Here is an 8,338-nt window from a genome sequence, read left to right on the forward strand (position 1 = left end):
ATTCGGCGATCTACGGACTCTCGGAGGGAGCGATCACGGACATCCACCTCCATAAAGAGGCCCGTCACCTAACATGAAAACGCAACCATCAAGAAAAAGAAACAAAGCAAACTGAAAGGAGGGGGAAAAATGACTTACCATTAGAAGCATCTCCCTAATGGACGATCCGAGCTCCTCACGAGGGCGAGACTGGAAGGATGCTTGCTCCTTGGTAAAGCTGGCTAAAAGGCCGGTCAGAGCAAGAAGGCGTGGATCCGAGGCCTCTGTGGCTCCACCAAACATTTGCTCCCTAAGAAGGTCGGCAACAGCACTGGCCGGAGACTCGGATGTAATACCCGATGTCTTTAGAGAATTGCCAGGAGAAGGCAATGACGGGTCAGCAGCAACACCTTTCTCTTTCCCAATGGGAGGAAGAGCTGGAGAAGATCCTATTGCAACCCTGGACTTCTTCCGGACAGGAGAAGAGGCAGATTTTCCAGAAGAGGCTGGGCGCTTGCCTCCGATCTTTGCTGGAATGCCCTCAGAACCCTCAGGTTCAGTCCTCACAGGGGCAGGGGCACTTTCACCAGAAACCTCGGGACTTTGATCCCCTAGGAGGATGATCTCCATCCCCGTCCCAGAGGTCTCCTTGTCTTCAGCAGGGGACTTAAACTTTCCCCTTGACACCTCCTCAGTAGAATGGGCAGCACCCTGTCCCACTTGTTCAGTAGACTTTGAGCTCAACCCACCACGGCTAGATGGCTGAGCTGATTTAGTGCTGTGAGAGCTCGGCTTGGAAGCTCGAGAAGAAGCTTTACCAGAAGGCCGGCTGACCTTCTCGGAGGAAGCGACCTGAGCTAGCTCTATAGCAATCTCAGTTACAGAACGCCCATCCCCGAAGGCGTCAAAAATTGCGTGCATGTTCTCCCGAGACAGGTCAAGGTTCTTGGGGAATTTGATGCCGTCCATTTTAACCTCAGAAGCTGCAAAAAATAAGAAGTTATACAGAATCAGCATATTACCTGATATTCTTAACAACGAAGAAACAGAATAGCCGGACAAAGCACTATACCCGTGTCCTGGATATCCCTAAGGTTGGCCGCAAACATACACTTCTCGACATCATACTTCCTCTCAACGGAAGTCAGTCGAAGCAGCCCAACCTGCTCAATAAGACTCAATTCGGGCAGATCATTACAGCCCGGAAAGATCTCCCCTCAACTTAGGCCCACATCCCACGATCGGCAGGACCCTAGTTTCAGCTCCGCCACAAGGAAATTCTCTATCCACCCCTTTATAGAATCCTTGTAGCCCGTAAGAAGAGATAGCCCATTGCGGGGGGAAAAGTAATAGAAGTTTTGCTTTGCCCTAACCAGGCGGAAAAAAGTAACAAACAGACAGGCCGTAGGTGTGAAACCCCAACACAGACAGATAGACTCGAAACAGGACATGAATAAAATGGAATTTGGGGATAACATTCGAGGAGTTACCCCAAAGTATTCAAAGACCTCAACAAAGAAAGGGGAAAAAGGAAATGGTAGACCAAATTCTCTCTGCTTTAGGAAAAACACTATGCTACGACCCTCTTGGGGATCCACTAAACCAGGAGGGGGAGGGTAGGGAAGAACTATCCTCTCATTTGGACGAAGTGCTCGAATAAAATACAATGGAGTATCTAAAAGCCTCCGGGAGATGTGATCAGTTATATTGGAAGACGTAATACGTGACTCAAGGTTAACAACATCAGGAAGCTTTGAACTTGCCATTGAAGAACAAGGGAGCGTACCTGAGAACACAATAAGGTGAAAAACGCAAAAGGAGTCGCAGGAAGCCAGAGAGCAGAAGAAAGCTAATTTCTTCGGAAGACAGAAGGAATTCGAAATGAAAGGCAATGATGAGACGGAACGTTGATCTGAACAGTTTTGTCTTGGAGCGGCGCGATCATTAATTGCTCTCGAAGTTTACCCTCTCAACGGTTAAGTAATAACCGGAGAGAAGGTAAAGGGGCAAAAGGATGATCGCTGGGCTTGTCTACATCTATCAAGGGCCAGGTCCACAATGATAGCCCATCACTTAAAGGCCCAGGCAAGCCCAACTTGTTCAGACCTGATCTCCAGCCAAGACAACGTAACCCACAAGATTCATCACTTCACCACATCCATGGCAAGTATCAAGGAAATGGAAAGAAAAACTCAAAGATGCAAGCAGATGAAAGCATGATAAAGGTTAGACCTACTCATCACATAGAATATATAAGATTTGACTTGTTAAAACAAGGGGACCTCGGATCTATACTGAGCTGAGTGCTTAGAGTTCAACTTATCAGAAGCCGAGCTCATAGGTCGGAATAGTCCAGCTCGGACAACATGACCTGAGAGCCCGGCCAGCTAACCCAGAGCTCATTTCACTAAGCGAAAGACAGAGCTCTCAGGTCGGCTAGTCTAGCTCGGAAAACGCACCTGAGAGCCCGGATGAAGGAGACTCAAAGCTCAATTCATCTAAGTAGAGACCGAGCTCATAGATCGGTCAGACAACCCAGTTTGGAAATATGAAAGCCCAGTTGGCTAAATGGATCCGAAGTCCGGCTCACGAATACAGTTAGTTCAGCTCGGAAAAAACAAATTTCAGTTAAAGCTACGAAGAAAAGCAGTTTCAGTACTCCATCCATGGTAGAGAAAGAACAACTCAAGTATGAACGAAAACGAGAACTTCATTAAAAGAAAAGCACATTACAGCACGTTACAAAGGCCTACACTACGGGACAAAAGACTATCCTTAAAGGATTTACATAACCATATACATCATCATCGTCTTCGGTTCGGAGAAACTCTCGCAGCTCGATATGTGAGTTTGGCAGAAAGAGCTGCAGAAAGCCAAGAAGTTAATCCTCATAAGCGTTTCCCATGGATCCTCTGTAGGTCGGCATTCGGTTGCCCAAATGTGATACGCGTGACAAACTCACATGTCATATGCTGTGTGTATATCACGCATAAAAAAACACGGGCTTCAGATTACGACCTCAGGAGGATCGCTGGGCTAACGTGTGAAGGTACCAGCAGAAGCTTGACTGAGTGTAGCAGGTCTCAGTCTCGCATAATACTGGTACTTCACATCAAAGAGACTAATAATACTGGTGCTTCACATCAAGGAAAACAACAAGCCGAGCACTTGAGCCCCTTCCATTTATATCCAAAGAAGGCAGCAACGGGGGAGGTCGGCCAGAAGATCTGGGCAAAATAATTTTAGCAACTCGCCGAATGGTCCCACCCATCGACCGCCCTACCAGACGGATCCCCAAAGCAATATTCAAACTCCTTAGAGGTAACATCCACTCCTCTGAAATTTTGAATTGACTCATCTTCGTCTCAGGTACTACGAAAGAGTCCCAAAACAGAGATAAGTTAGCACAATTTTCCATCCAGATGATAAAAGTAAGATTAAAATAAATTCCTGGGGCAACACAGCAATGTAATATCAAGCTCGCCTTCGCCCGCTTGAAGAAGGCACCAAATGGATCCTTCACAGATAAAACAAGAAAATCTCTCTGTTCCAACAAAGTGCCTGGGAATGGTAAAGAGGTGAGGTTAATATATATATCCAAAAGTTTATGTTTTGCAGGACAAGGCAGAGCCGAATTCTCAATTAATGCTGTCAGAATCCTTAAAAGATGTTCATGAGAAAGGAAAGAAAAGACATGTCCAGATAACAATGACAGGAAAGCAAAAATAATCGAGAACGCGGAGAATAAAGAAAAGTCCGAAAGAGGAAAGAGCAGATAGGATTCAGAAACTGCGCAAAGATAAAAAAATGAAAGAGTATTATAAAGACACCTGGACACGAACAGGCGCGGCCATGATGGTACTTGATATTCACCCCCTCGGCAGTTGGAGCAATAACTCCCGAGAAGGTGAAGGGGCAATTGATGACCGCTGGATTTCTTCACCCCAGAACAGGGGCTTGACCACAGCCAAAGGCCCATGACACAGAGGCCCACGTACTTGATACCCCCCAACAAGCCTGGCTCATTCCAGCTTCCGGGCCGGGCTCGATCAAGCTTCCTTACTCAGTCCAGCCTGATCCCTGACCAGCAGACCCCTCTCAGGCCCAGCGTCCAGCCCAACTCTCGGCCCAGCCCGGGGTCCAGAACAGTACTCACCAGACAGCCTGGCAGATCCGCTCGAACGTACGCATGAGGAGAATCAGAGGCCGTTACGCATGTAGCAGGCAGCTGATACCCTAGTACACCCGAATCTGTATGGCAGAGACGCGTGGCCCAATCCTGGAGAGACCTTTACACGTCACCAGCAAGCAAGACAATGTATAAAAGAGGAGTCCCCTCCTCAGAAAGTTTTAAGCCTTATTCTGTAACACAAAACCCTTGAAAAACCCTATTCTATTGGATCTCAGATCATCAAATATTATAATTATTTATAAACTAATAATTTAATAAATTAATAGAATATTTAGGGATCAATTTAAAAATATTTTATTTAGAATTTAATTTTTAAATTATAAGGGCTTAGTCATAAATAATTGAAATATTTAGGAGCTAATTTTTAGAAATATAGTCTTATTTACAAATAAGTATAATATTTAGGAATCAATTTATAATATATAATAAAAGGTATTTAACATATTTGTTTTTCTAAAATTAGTAGCATTTTAACCGTAAATCTAATGGCAAAAACTAAATTATAGGTTAATTCAAATGTTAAGGACTAAATATGTGTTTTTAAACTTCAAGAACTAAAGCGAAGAATTTATTTAAATATTAGGGTCTATATTATATTTTATCATTAATAATATACTAACATAGTACATTATATTTGGTCTTTTGTATATAGGGTATTCATCTTTTTCTTATATTGTTTTTGAAGTAAATGGTCTAGGATAGTGGAACCTACATTTTCCATCAATCATACAAGGACAATTTGGATTTTGCTCTCCACATAGCCCATGCATCATATATTTTGCAACCATCTCTAGAAATTCTGGGTATTTATTCTCATCCAGTATCTCTGCACTAACATATTTATCATAGTCATCTGAATTTGTTAGCTTGTTGCCCGGTTGAAATATGACTAACATATGTACATATCGTAATCCTCTCTTCTGAAATTTGATTACATGTACATGTTCTACAACTTTTTTTTAAAATTTCCTTATTGTATAATTGGTCTTTTAAGTCCTAGAGTTTTGCTGGAAATACTCTAGAAGTCAAGTCAGGTCTATTTTGAGGTACTTCTGATGGTCTTAACTCATACTTTATTTCTTCCCATTTTGGATTACTCATTATAATAATGAGAAGATCAGGCTTACCATGTTGTTGTACCAAAGCCATTGGCATCAATATATCATTTATGCATATCTTTTGGACATCCAATGAATGATGCGGGCAATATACTCCCTCTACCAACTTTGTTTCCTCTTATTTCTCCTTATCTAACACTATCTACTATTCCTTGATATAATTCTGACTTGATATGTGATTGTTGTGTTCTAAAAGAATCAAGTTTTATTATTTCTAGTTTTATGTACATGTCTACAATGAATTATTGAAATAGACGTCCGGCCATTAGAATTATTGATTCCTCAATTTCTCTTATCTGTAGCTTATAACAATAATACTCTCTACATGATACATTTTCTAGTCCTCCTCTTTTGACAATTGAAATCAAAATATAATTCAATTTTTTAGTATTAATCATTCACTAATATTGCATTGAAAAAAATATACAAATATATATATTGAAGATACATTATATTTTTTGTTTATTACCTTTATCCTCACTTTTTATGACAGTAATAGCTGATGTAAAGATTTGGTTAATGGAGCTGGTATTCACTATCGTCATCACTGTGTCTACCACTTTCTCTAATGTTTGAGTTTGTTTCTCAATAGTCTGATTCCATCCATTTTCTCCTCTAGAATTAAGTATTGGATACTGTAATAGATCGCAACAATTAAAGTAATTCTTAACTCTATATTTGTACTCCTGAATGAGCATGGATAATTATCTCTCTTTCTAATGGACCACTAGGATTATTATCTTCTACTCAAATGGCTCCAACTTCATCTGCTATTGGTGTGTTGTACACACGTTGATTTGGCTTTACATTTGCTACTATCTTAATTACTAAGTTCTCATGTAAACAAGCATCATTCAATGATTTGAAGAATTGTGCATAAGGATTGTCTTTAAGAACTTTCATGAGTTTTTTCATGGTATTTTCATTTAATTGCCCATCTAGAACGTTTCTCATTTTATTTGTAGTGTGGATTACCATTTTTTGGTAGGAAATCATGATATATTTGTCCTTGTGCACGAAAAGTGCAGACACCCTTCTACCAGATGCAAGTTCCTTGTCTAAAGTTAGACCAAAAGATGTGAATGCAAAGATACTATTATATAACTTAATATGTTTCCTAAATTTCATTGCTTCATCACTGGTTGTAGTGAATAAATCTAGCAAATCATCTGGTATTCTTGTTATTGCAAACTTGACTTTATCATTTTGACAACAAAATGTTGGCGTTTCAGATTCAAACCTCTTAGTACAGCAATGGATACATAGAGTGGAATCTTTTAATTTGTAAATTGGTGAACATATAGGATGATACTTAGCACATTAATCTATATATATATATATATATATACTTTAAAATAAAATGGCTTACCATTCTCTTCATATGATTCTACTTGTCCTCTATGTAAGCATTATACCCTCTATTTCTTTATTTTGCATTAATGTTCATCACTTTTTTTGTTGTGAGATTATAATTTGTCAAAATCTCTTTTTCTTCTTTATTCGTCTTTCTGTTATAATTATCTTTTTTTTCTCATCTGTCATACAGCTAAGACTTTTTTTTAACCTGTTTATATAATAATATTATCAATTTAATATTATATTATTTTATTAAATAAATAAATAATCCAAATTAAACACCATACCATTTTTTGTTGGAATATTATATTTTTCAAAATTTCTTATTATAATATTTTGAAATTTTTTATTATAATGTTGTAGTAAGAATTATCATGGTAGAAATTTTTTATTATAATGTTGTAGTAAGAAATTTTTTGTTGGAATATTATATTTTTATTATAATGTTGTAGTAAGAATTATAGAATGAAATAATAAAGTGTATTTCAAATAAATTTAACATAAATATAAAATAATTAAAATTAATTTTTGATTAAATAAAATTTAAATATAAATAATTTGATAAAATATAATTAATTTAAATAGACAATCAACCTAATATTAAATTAAAATTTTTTTAAGAATATTAATAAATTCTTATGTTATTTTTGAATCAATCAAAATAGTTATTGTCCTTTTTTCTGCTTTTATATAGTATAAATTGTTAGCCGTAAGTTATAATTTTTTATTTAAAATTAATTAATAGAATTAGTATATGAAATTTATAAATAATAAATAAAAGTATATTGTACAGGATAAATGTTATTAAGATTAGAAAAAATAAATAATAGACTTTTTAATAAATTCTTTATATAAATCGGGTAATTTTTTTAGATATTATTATATTTTTTCAAAGAAAGAATTTTTAATAAAAATTAAATTTTAATTTGTAAATTTATGTTTTTTAAGAACTAATTAATAATTTTTAACTTTTATGTTTTAGAATTTTATTTAAAACAATAATAAAATAAAATTAAAGTAGAAATAAAAGTAAGTATTCAAATCTATATAAATTCTAAAATATTTTAAATATAAAAATTAAAATAATTAATTTAAATTAAATAGCTAATTAAATTTAATTCTTCATACTAATAGAATACTTCATATATAAAATTTGTCAATTAATTATTATATATAATTCAATTTTAAGTATAATTCTAATAAATCCTCATTTAAATAGGATCATACTTACTTTGATTAAAAATATTTTAAATTAAAAAATAATCGATTTATAAATATTAAAATAAAATATCTTTTAATATAATTATCATACTATAATTTGTTTTCAAAAATATAAGCTTCCATTTAATTTTTCAAACTATTAAATAACAAATAATTATAATAAAATAAAAGTCCTAAAAAATAAATTAAAATTCATATTTAATTATAAAAGAAAACAATAAAGTGTATTTCAAATAAATTTAACATAAATATAAAATAATTAAAATTAATCTTTAACAAATTATAATTTAAATATAAATTACTTTAATCGGTTAAAATTTTATTTTGTAAATTTATATTTTTTAATAACTAATTAATAATTTTTAACTATTAAATTATTTTTTAGAATTTAATTTAAAATAATAATAAAATAAAACTTAAATATAAATAGAATAAAAATTATAGAATAGATAGATATAGATTATAGAATTAC

Source organism: Manihot esculenta, chromosome 4 (genome assembly GCF_001659605.2).
Source record: "Manihot esculenta cultivar AM560-2 chromosome 4, M.esculenta_v8, whole genome shotgun sequence".
Classification (NCBI taxonomy): Eukaryota; Viridiplantae; Streptophyta; class Magnoliopsida; order Malpighiales; family Euphorbiaceae; genus Manihot; species Manihot esculenta.